Source organism: Myotis nattereri (assembly GCF_964212035.1).
Source record: "Myotis nattereri genome assembly, chromosome: 13".
Classification (NCBI taxonomy): Eukaryota; Metazoa; Chordata; class Mammalia; order Chiroptera; family Vespertilionidae; genus Myotis; species Myotis nattereri.
Window position 1 is genome coordinate 49,321,302 of NC_138088.1, and position 10,800 is coordinate 49,332,101.

Genomic DNA, 10,800 nt, shown 5'->3' on the forward strand with positions numbered 1-10,800 from the left:
CAGGACCCATCCTGGAGACCACAGCCAGGTGAGGGGGTCAGGTGACCCCAGCCGTTGGGGGACAGGAATGCTACAGAGACAGGAAGGGACCTGGCTTCCACAAGAAAAGCAGCCCATGTGACAAGAGACACGGCCACATGAGTGCTACAGGGCGGCAGGAATGTGTTACTAATATTTCACACGAGGACCAAAACGACTAATGAACAAGGGCCAAGTGCTACCCAAGTACTAGCTATGAAGATGGCCTTCTGTTTCTTGCAAACTAATTTTTTTCTAGCTGAGGCATAGTTTCACCATAGAAAAACGGAATCACTATAAGATATTCCCCAAGAGTACTAACTGGATAGAAAAGAACCAGAGAGAGTGCTCTGTGTTTCCTCCTCCTCCTCCTCTTTCTCCTCTCCCTCCTCTTCCTCCTCCTCCTCCTCCTCCTCCTCCTCCTCCTCCTCCTCCTGCTCCTCCTCCTCCTGCTCCTCCTCCTCCTGGAATACACTAGCCTGTGACTGTAGATTAGAGAAACAGCTTTGATGCTCCCTGATACGTCCTCCATAACACTCTGGTTGTGGAAAAAGTCTTTTGTTCTTGAGTCAGAAGACCTCTCTTCTTTGTCTTGCCATTTGCCCAAATAATGACCTCTCCATTCACTCCCCAGCCTGCTAGAGCAAATGGCTTCCTTGGGCCTTTACCTGTAGGCGCTCTGATCTGTCATCATCTGTGTGAATCATTCCATCTTCTACCAGCAGCTGTCCAAAGAACACCTGTTCCTACTCCCTGGCAAACAGCCTCTTAGCACCCCACCCCCCTTAACCCGCATGCCCAGCAGAGAGCTTGCACCCTCCCGGGTGCCTTTCTAGCTCTCCAAGCATCCTCCACCTGGCCCCACTGATGGAGGATGTTTCTTGAATCAAAATGACTTTCTTTTTCAACTAAACTCCAGTAGCACTTTAGGATCACACTGAGCCTCTTACGTTAACATTATTGATGATATATATCTGTCTCCCCTACAAGATGGTGAGCTCTGGGAACACAGGGACTGTGTAATTAAGAGCTTATGCACTGGAGTCATAGAGACCTGAGTTTGATTTCTAGCTCTCCATTTTTCTATAGCATGAGTATGACAATAAGAAATGAAAGGAAGGTCATTTTTTAGAGGGAACAGCTATGGAGCACCTGCTAAGTCCTAGGCCTTATATTTTACATTCACTATTATTTCAGAAAAAAAACGTATTCTCAGTTTTAAAGTTGAAGAAAGGAGACTCCAGGAAGATGTATAACTGTCCAAGGTCATGTAGCTAGTAAGTGTGAGAGGAGCATGGCAAACACCTGTTGGCCTGAAGTCACCAGTGTGCCACCACCCTGCCTCAGAGAAATGGAGAGCATTCCCAACCATTAGCTACCTGACCTGTCTAAGCCATGGCCATGCGGCGGCCAGAGAGAAATGGGTTAAATGCTCCAAGTTTGATGAACTCTAACCAAGCTGTTTAATTCCTTTCTAAATCCTTTGGAATCAAACAGATGATAATTCTCCTTCAGAAGCACGTCTCCTGCCTCCCGCGATTGCCAGTATTTGCACAGTCTAGTGCCTCTCCTCACCCCTGACTTTGAAAGCCAGCCAACTTCTCTTCCCATTGCAGCTGGCTGTGACATGGAGGCCAGTGGGTGGGGTCAATGGAGTAGGGTGACCTTGAGCACAGGCGTGTGTAAGAACAAGGCCCTCCCTCTTAGGGGAACTGAGCCAAGCCCAATAGGGTGGAGATGAGACAGCCCATCTGCCCTGGTGCCATGCTGGACTGCGGAGACCTGATAAGGCCAGGGAACCACCCACCCACCTCGGCGTCCTCTTCCAAATAGAGATTTTGCCCCAACACTGCCTCTCAGTCATTGATTGTCACATGGCCACCTGCCTCCAGAAGTAGCTGGTGGCCTCCTTGCTGCTGGGAGATGGGACCCAATCCAGGGCAGGACCAGCTCTTTGGGGTGCCAGGGGTACTGGCCAGGGGCTGTGAATGTGTACCTCTCTCACCCCCACTTCCCAACACTGGCTGCTCCATTCCTCTTCGGAGACATGTTTCTGATGGATCTCTGGTCAGCGCTGCCTTTTCTGCTGAGAGCTCGCGCCTGGAGAACCACTGACATCTCAGCTCCCCAAGCACATGTCCTCATGCAGAGGATGCCCTTGGGTTGGAAGTTTCCAGAGCCCGGGCTGTGGTCAGAGGCAGAGCTGGGGTGGGAAGGAGGGCAGCTGAGCTGTTGGCCAGGGCTCCAGCCTCTGTGGGCACTGAAAACCACCCTGATGAGGACAGAAAGGGTGAATTCCTCTTAGGAAGTATCTGCTAGCCAGCTGTGGGTGAAAACACCATGACAGACCACTTTGAGGCGAGGAAAGGCACTGAGACCTCTTGCCACAATTTATTGCCAAAGATGAAGATCTAATTAACAGCAGGGCCTTTTTTCTGGGTGTGGCCTGTGCCTTCGAAGCCCATCACTGCGCCCGCCCCGCCCCACGTGGTCCTCCACCCTTTTCTCTGTGCTCAGCCTCCTCTCTAAGTGAAGGAGTAGCAAGCATTGAGAGGTTACCTGCTGAGGACCACCACCAAGTTGTTAGCTCACATAGAAGGACCCAGAGCTCGTTAGCCCTGGTTGAAGCCATGTGTCCACGGGCCAGGCTACCCTCTGAGCAGGGCGTCTCTGGGTGGATCTGGGACACAAGGCGATGCCGCTGGCTGTGCCCCTCCCGCTCAGGTTGTCCTCCTGGCTTTATGGGCAGCAATTAGGCTTGAAGTTTCCTTTTCCTCGTAGCTGGGGCTGATCCCTCACCTGTGAGTCCCGGACCTGTGACAGTGGTGAACAGCAGGGTGTGCCCACAGTCCTCCTGTCCGTGCTACGCGCAGGTGAGCGGGAGTCCTGCCTGGTGACCTGCTGCCCCAACTGTCAACCCTGGTGCCGGAAACGTCAAGAGTGTGCAGCATGGGCGCTGGGAGGGGTCGCCGAAGGGTAGGAAGTACAGGGATGATGAGCATGTCTAAGGCAGTGTGCTGGGTGCTTCCCATGGGCACACATTCCTGACGATGCCCCCCAGGGCAGGCACCGGTGTTACTCATCGTGTCTTCTGAAAGCGGACCTGCAGGCCCGTTGCTGCCCATATACTTGCCCACGACTAACCAGTCAGTGGGGTCAGGATTCAAAGGTTAGTATCTCTGACTCCTGAGCCCTTTGAGTCACTGTGTCTCTCCTGAGAGAAGTTGCTTCAATGCTTGGGAACCTCCCGCCCCCCCGATTCTGCCTCTCCTGTGTCTGCTCTGCTCCCGCTTCCTCTGAGGATGGAGGCTGGGCCCTCGGCCTCGGGAAGCTGTTGGGTGCTCATGTGATCCCTGCGGTGATATGATCATGTCCAGCACAGATCTGGGGGCTGAGATGGGCCACGGGTGTCCCTTTAGAAGGCAGAGCCCAGCCTAGTGAGGAGCTGGGTTGTGGGTGCTCAGGCCTGTGATCAGACTGACAGACAGACTACCCCCAGAGTGAGAAAGTGTGGAGAGACGGGTCGCGTGGCTTTGGAGGTAGAAGCTGCCACAGATCAGCTGTGTGGCCGTGGGCAGATCTCTTCCCGGCTCAGCTTTCTCAGGTGGAAGGTGGCGATGAGCCTGGGGGCCTCATGGGGCTGGTGTTGGGGATGAAGCACTGGTGAGTCAGTGCCCTGCGGGAGCTGGCCCACTCCCGGCACCCAGATGTTGTCGCTGGCCCCACCCTGACTGCACCCCTTCTATTCCTGTCTCCTTCTCCTTCTGCCTTCAAGACTGAGGCCTCTGAGTGGCCAGAAAGGTGTGAGTGAGTGTCCAGTGACACTCAGGGAGGCGCTGGCCACACCTGCTGGTGGCCTAGAACACCTCCAACCGGAAAGGTCAACTGAGCCAGGCCCCACGTCAGCCAGGGAACACGTGTCCATGACAACACACCCCACACCTCTGACCTACACAGCCACCCCCTCGCTCACGGGCACCTTGCCAGTTGCTCTTCATCCCTGACCTCTACCCCAGGAGTTCTGGTGAAGGTCTGCGAGAAACAGTTGACTGAAAAGAGACCGAGGCCATGTTCACAGAGCCAGAGGGGGCTTCGGACTGCCTTCTCCAGCCCCCCAACCTGGAGGAAAGAGGAAGCAAGGGGTTTCCCCTTCTGTTAAGGCCTGGCAGCTGTAATGCCCTTCATGGTGTCCCCTCCTCCGTGCCCCAACACCCTGCGCCCTGGCTCACCGGCTCCTGTGAGCCAGGCCTGGGGCAGCCCCACAGGCTGTGTGCACGTTTGCTGCAGGGGCTGGAGGCTCTGCAGCCCTCCAGGGCAGCTGCTGGGGAGAGCCTAGCCTCCCACCAGCCCTGTGACACCCCCCATGGCCCCTAAGCCAGAGGATGGGGCTCCCAGCCCTGGATGGGGCTTTAACGAGGAGGAAGAAAGCTGCCTGGTTTCCTGATCTCCACCTGGGCCCACGCACCATGCCCACTGCACACAGGCCGGCGAGTCAGGATCCCTGATCACCAGCTTCAGGCCACCTGAGCTCTGACACCTCTTCCCCGAGAGACCCAGACAAAGAAAGCCAACAGCCTGGGTTCAAATTGAATCCCTGCTGCTTTGAACTTGGGCAAGTCACTCTCTGAGCCTCCGTTTCCTAATCTGTAAGCGGGAAACTGCGTACCTCCTTGCAGAGATGCTCTGAGGATTTTATACGGCGAGACCATAGCAGAGGCCTCGTGGCCAGCACATCCAGTGATGCTATTTCACAAAGCTCTCTCTCCTTTGGCCCTCTCTCTATCCCCATCGTCACAGTCATCCAGGCTGCTCGCCTCTACCTGAACTGATTGAACAGCCCCTTACTGGCCTTGCGGCCCCAGTCCCAGCCCCTCCCCCTGCTGGAGAGGGAGCTCTTTAAGATATAAATCGTGGTCTTGTTGCTCCCCACCCGGTGTCTACGACTCATAAGAAAACTGAAATCCTAACTTCCTTCTCATACAAGCAGCTCATTGGGAATCTGGCCCGGCTGCTTCCTGGCTTTATTTTCATGCTCCCTTGACTCGCCTCCCTCCAGCCACTTGCTCTCAACCCACTGTGCCATTGCACATGCTCTGTGCCGGGAATGGCTGTCCTTCCCCAGCTCCTGGGACACCCAACTCTTCATCCTGCAGGGCAGAGAGAAGGGGGCTGCTGGGTGCCGGGCACCGTGTGAGCATTTTATTTGCATTATCTTGTGACGTAGGTACTGCTAGCAGCCTCCACGAAACAGGTGACAGAACCAAAGTCTCCGGGGGTCTATTGTGCTCCCCAATCTGTGCTCTTCTAATACAGCTGTTTCCCAGCGCCAGTGCCTCCTCCTCCACAAAGCATCCTCCCCTCCCCCCCCCACCCCCGCTCCAAGTGCGGGCTGGATCTGGCTTGGTGTTTGAGGCAGCGGAGTGTGGAGCGGGGTTTCAGAGAAGCACAGCCTTTCTGACCAGGGCAAGTGCACGCACAATCCAGCAAACATGGGCTCAGCAGTTCCTGTGTCCAAGGGGCAGGCCTGGGGTTAAGCTCCAGGTGGTGGACAAAGACAAGGGCTGGCGAGGATGTGGAGAAATCTGAGTCTCTCTGCATTGCTAATGAGAATGTAAAATGGGGAGGCCACTTTGGAAAACAGTTTGGCAGTTCTTCAAAAAGTTAAACGGAAGGTTTTTCTGTGATCCAGCAATTCCACTCCCAGGTGTCTACCCAAAAGAGCTGAATACATATGTCCACATAAAAACATGTACACAAATGTTCATAGAAGCATCATTCATAATAGCCAAAAAGAGGAAACACCTCAATATACATCAAATGCTGAATGCATAAACAAAACATGGTTTTATCCATGCAATGGGATTTTATTCAGCAACAGAAAGTACTGGTACATGCTGTGGCAGAGATGAACATTACGATGAACCTTGCAAACATTCCGCTAAGCCAAGGAAGCCACATTTATTGTACAATTCCATTTGTATGAGATGTCAAGAATAGTCAAATCCGCCCTAGTTGGTTTGGCTCAGTGGATAGAGCATCGGCCTGTGGACTGAAAGGTCCCAGTCAAGGGCACATGCCCCGGTTGCAGGCTCGATCCCCAGTGTGGGGCGTGCAGGAGGCAGCCGGTCAATGTCTCTCTCTCACTCTCATTATTGATGTTTCTATCTATCTCTCCCTCTCCTTTCCTCTCTGAAATCAATAAAAATATATTATTTTTAAAAAGTCAAATCCATAAAGACCTAATGTAGATCAGAGTTTTCCAGGGAGTAGAGGTGTTGAAAATGTTCTAAGATTAGATAGTGGTGATGGTTGCAGGACTCTGTAAATACATTAGAACCACTGAATTCTATACTTCAAAAAGATTAATTTTATGGTATGAGAATTATATCTCGATAAAGCTGTTATTAAAAACACACACACACACACACAAAAAGCACGGATACAACCTAAATTCCCAACAATAGAAGACTGGTTGAGATTATTGTGATTACAACTGTTTGATAGAATGTTCTGCAGTGATTCTCAGTGATATAAATATTGATATGAAAACATGTTAAGATTATCAAACAGGCGCAAAAGGAGTTACAGAACAGGAAATAGTGTTTAGTTCCATTTTTAAGTAAACCTGGGGGAGGTGTGTGTGTGTGTGTATACCCAGGAAAAGGGAAAGATCACCAAAATGTTACAGTCCCAGCTGGTGCATCGTGGACACATTTTATCCTCTTTGGGGGAGAGGGGTGCTTTTTTGATATTTCCACACAGTGAACATATATCCGTTGTGTAATTCCTAATAAGAGTGATTAAGAGGTCACCCATGCTCCCCCCTCCCACCACCACCACCAAGGGCTCACAATCTAGGAAGACAGATACAAATGTCAGGAAGGGTGACTAGCAGATTGGGAGGTCTACTGGGGGGGTAGGGGGGATGGAATTTGAAATTATGGCTGGAAGAAAGCTTTTGGGGAGCAGAACCAGAAAACTGGGCCAATGGCCCTTGGTTCCCCATGGAACAAATGTGCATTTCTCATCAACTGCCTCCAAAGGTCCTGTGTCCTGTGACCCTGTCCCTACTGCACCCCCGAAAATCCTAGACAGCAATTTTGCCTTCCACACCCCACCCCCCATAACCATCGGTGGGAGAGTGGGTACATTTACTAAAACCAGTAACTGACCATTCATCCAGGTAGGCCGTGGCAGCGCTTGAACATGGCCTGGGCCAGAGTTCCCTGGGGCAGCCACCCTGGGGGGTGAGAAGAGGTCCCCACCTTCCCAGTAAAGTGGGTGAAGAGAGGCAGGACAGGGGACCCCCAGCACCCTGCTGTTTCCCACCTTCCACTTTCTCTTGGTCTTTCTTTTTTAAATGTTGTTTCCTCTCAAGCCCTGGGAATTGCTCAGTGGACTGTGAACCGAAGTCAGAAGCTGTGAAGTCAAACAGCCTTGGAGATCAACAGGAAGCGGGAGATAAATCACAGGAGAATGACTTGGGGAGGGCGTGCGCTGGGCTGGGTCTTATTTTTAGTGGCCATGGTGGTGGCAGTGGTGGGGAATTGAGGCCACACGCAGGAAGCCGGGTTTCCCAGCCTCAGCTTTTGATGGTTTCCGGCTCCCCCCCTCCTTGGGCCTGTGAAGAAGGGGCCCATGTCTGTGATAAACCAGCCCTTTTAAGTTGCCTTTCTCTGAGAGAGGTGTTCATATGTGCTTGCGGAACTGCTGCTCCTGCGAGGGGTCCCTCAAACCGTGAGCAAAGCAGAGCATGGTGACCAGGGTGTGAGCATCACCCTAAAATCATAGCATGGTGAGCGAGCCCCTAACACATCACTCACGCATGGTGTGCACTCGAGACATGGGGAAGATAAGCCTTTCATCAGAATCTCTGAGGAGCACAACCTGCCCCAGTGAAGAGTCACTATGATAGAGGGGAAAGCCCTGGACTGGGAGTCCAACACGGAGTTCGAATCTCAGCCTGGAGACTGATTCGAGACGAGTTATTTAATGTCTCTGAGCCTTGCTTTCCTCAGCCGGAAATGACCTCTGTTCCCGATGCTTAGATGCTAAGGAATACCTCACCCAGAGCCACACCACACACCTGCCCACGGAGCGCCTCGCTCCTTTCTGTCGGCCTTTCCAGCTACCACACGTTTGAGTTCCAGGGTAGAGAACGCTGTGTGTGCATCCAGGGAAGAGAAATGACCTGGGAGGAAAAACAGCAGAATGGAGGGAGGCGAGCAGGCCCGCCTGAAGCCTGGCTTCCCGGGCACTCCATCCCTGGGAGCGTCAGGTTTTCATCTATGAAAGAGAGAGCATTACGAGTGCCTGCCTCACGGGGTCTGGCTTTGCAGATGAAACCAGGTGTTGTCTGTAAAGACTTGGCGGAAGTCAGCTCTCAGTGAGTCTTGGCTATGATGTTTCTTCTCTCCCTGGCAGGTGGGGTGTCTGCGCTGCCCACACACTAGCCTTCCTCGAGGCCCTCCAGTGAGCACTCCATTCCCGCCAGCAACCGATGCTCCACATCCTCGCCAGCATTCAGTGGCATCGTGTCCCAGATGTTGGCCATTCTAATAGGTGTGTGATGGGTGTCATTGCTGTCGTATCCCTTTATTCTTTTTAAATAAGTTTTTATTGATTTCAGAAAGGAAGGGAGAGGGAGAGGGAGACAGAAACATCAATGATGAGAGAAAATCATTGACAGGCTGCCTTCTGCATGCCCCCCTCCCCCCGCCCCCTGAGGATGGAGCCCACAACCCCGGGCATGTGCCCTGACCAGGAATTGAACCATGATCTCCTGGTTGGTTCATCAGTAGATGCTCAACCACTGAGCCACACTGGCCAGGCTCCCTTTATGTTTATATTCAACGGGGCTGCTCTAGACCCTGGGACACAGCCGTGAGTGAGACCCACTAGACCCCAGCCACGTGGAGATCCTGCTTTTGTGGGGGCAGAGAATAGTCCCACCACTCAGTTGGCTTCTCCCCAAGACCAAAGGCCTGATCCTAACCAGCGATTTCATAACGAGAAGTGTCTCCAGAATGGAGACAAGATCGGGGCATAAGAACAGGTCAGGGCTGCCCTGACCCACCCCTGCAGAACTCACCGAGAACCCGTACCAGAATCAGGAAGAATCAGGGGCTGGCAGGCCCCCACCTCCTGACTTCACCAGGCGAGGAAAGACTGGCGTTAGGCGTGTGCCTTCCCTGAGGTCACACAGCTGGTGTAAGATAGGGCAGAACCACACCCCACGTCTCCTGGCTCCACTCCCAGGACTGTATCCTGCACACGCACTCACAGGTGTGCAGAGCAGCTCAGACCCACGCTCACCCACTGCAGTGTCCTTTCCCACCGAAAGCACTGGAGGAATCCTCGGGGGAGGCGAGTTAAATACACTGATGGCTGCGTAAATGGCCAGAACAGAGGCAGCAGTGAGAGAGGGTAAGGAAACTCCTAGTGTCCTAACAATTTCCAAATTCCATCAAGTTAAAAAGTAAGGTGCCAAGCCCCGGCTGGTGTGGCTCAGCTGGTGGAGCATCGTCCTGGGCACCGAAAGGTCTGGATTCCATTCCTGGTCAGGGCACTTACCCAGGTTGCAGGTCCCACCCCTGGTCAGGGTTCCTGCGGGAGGCAGCCCGGCCAACTGGCGTTTCTCTCTCATCAATGTTTCTCTATCTCCCTCTCCCTTCCTTTCTCTCTAAAATCAACAAAAACATTTTTTTTAAAAAAAAAAAAAAAGCAAGGTGCTGATAGTGTGCAGAGGATGTTCATGTGTGTTTACGGTTGCATTAGGGGTGGGCATGTGACACAGCCCTTTTCTGTAGATGTGCAGATACTAGAAACTGGTTGACTCCAGAGAGGAACTGGGGGATTTGAGAACTGAGATAAGAAGTAAATGTCCTTATTTTTTTGGAAGAGAAACAATTTCATTATCTATCCCTGTGTTTCTTTTGTAACCAGAGAAATAAATGACAGATTCAAAAAAAAGTCCTAAAGGACCGAAGCAGAGCTGTGTTACAAATCTGAACACGGGTTCCTCAGCTGTGGCTGACCTGAACCACAACAGAAGCTGGAAGTCCGGGGAGTGGACGGCTACTGTGTAGGCATGACTGCAGTGTGAGTTACTGAACCCCTGTTCAGGGGCGGGGGAGGGGAGCTCGAGGCCCCGTTCCCTTCTTGCCTCCAGGGGGGTGGAGGAGCTAAAGGGTCTTCAGGCTGAGCATTGAACTCCTGGGACACTGAGCACCGGTCCCTGAAGGCAGCCCAGGTGGAGGTGTCTCCTCAGCCCTTTGGGAAAGTGACCCTCCAGGAGCCCTGGGCCTGCCCGGGGCTCCCCATCTGATTCAGCGTCAGGAGGTGCAGCTCTGGCCCGATTGGATGTGGGAGGTCAGACAAGTAGGGGAACCTTGTCAAAAAAATAGTCTGAGGGCCCTAGCCAGGTTGGCTCAGTGGATAGAGCATCGGCCTGCAGACTCAAGGGTCCCAAGTTCGATTCCAGTCAAGGGCATGTGCCTTGGTTGCGGGCACATACCCAGTGGGGGGTGTGCAGGAGGCAGCTGATTGAGTTTCTCTCTCATCAATGTTTCTAATGCTCTATCTCTCTCTCTTCCTCTCTGTAAAAAAATCAATAAAATATATATATTTTTAAAAATAGTCTGAGAAAGGCTGGGTAATCAGAGTTAATCAGGCCCTTCGCTGCAGACCTTCTCAGAGCCTTGAGCACGGTCAGTGCATTGTGACATGTCAGGTGTGGCTATCATGTGTATCATTTCCCAAATTTTTCTGAGCACAGAACCA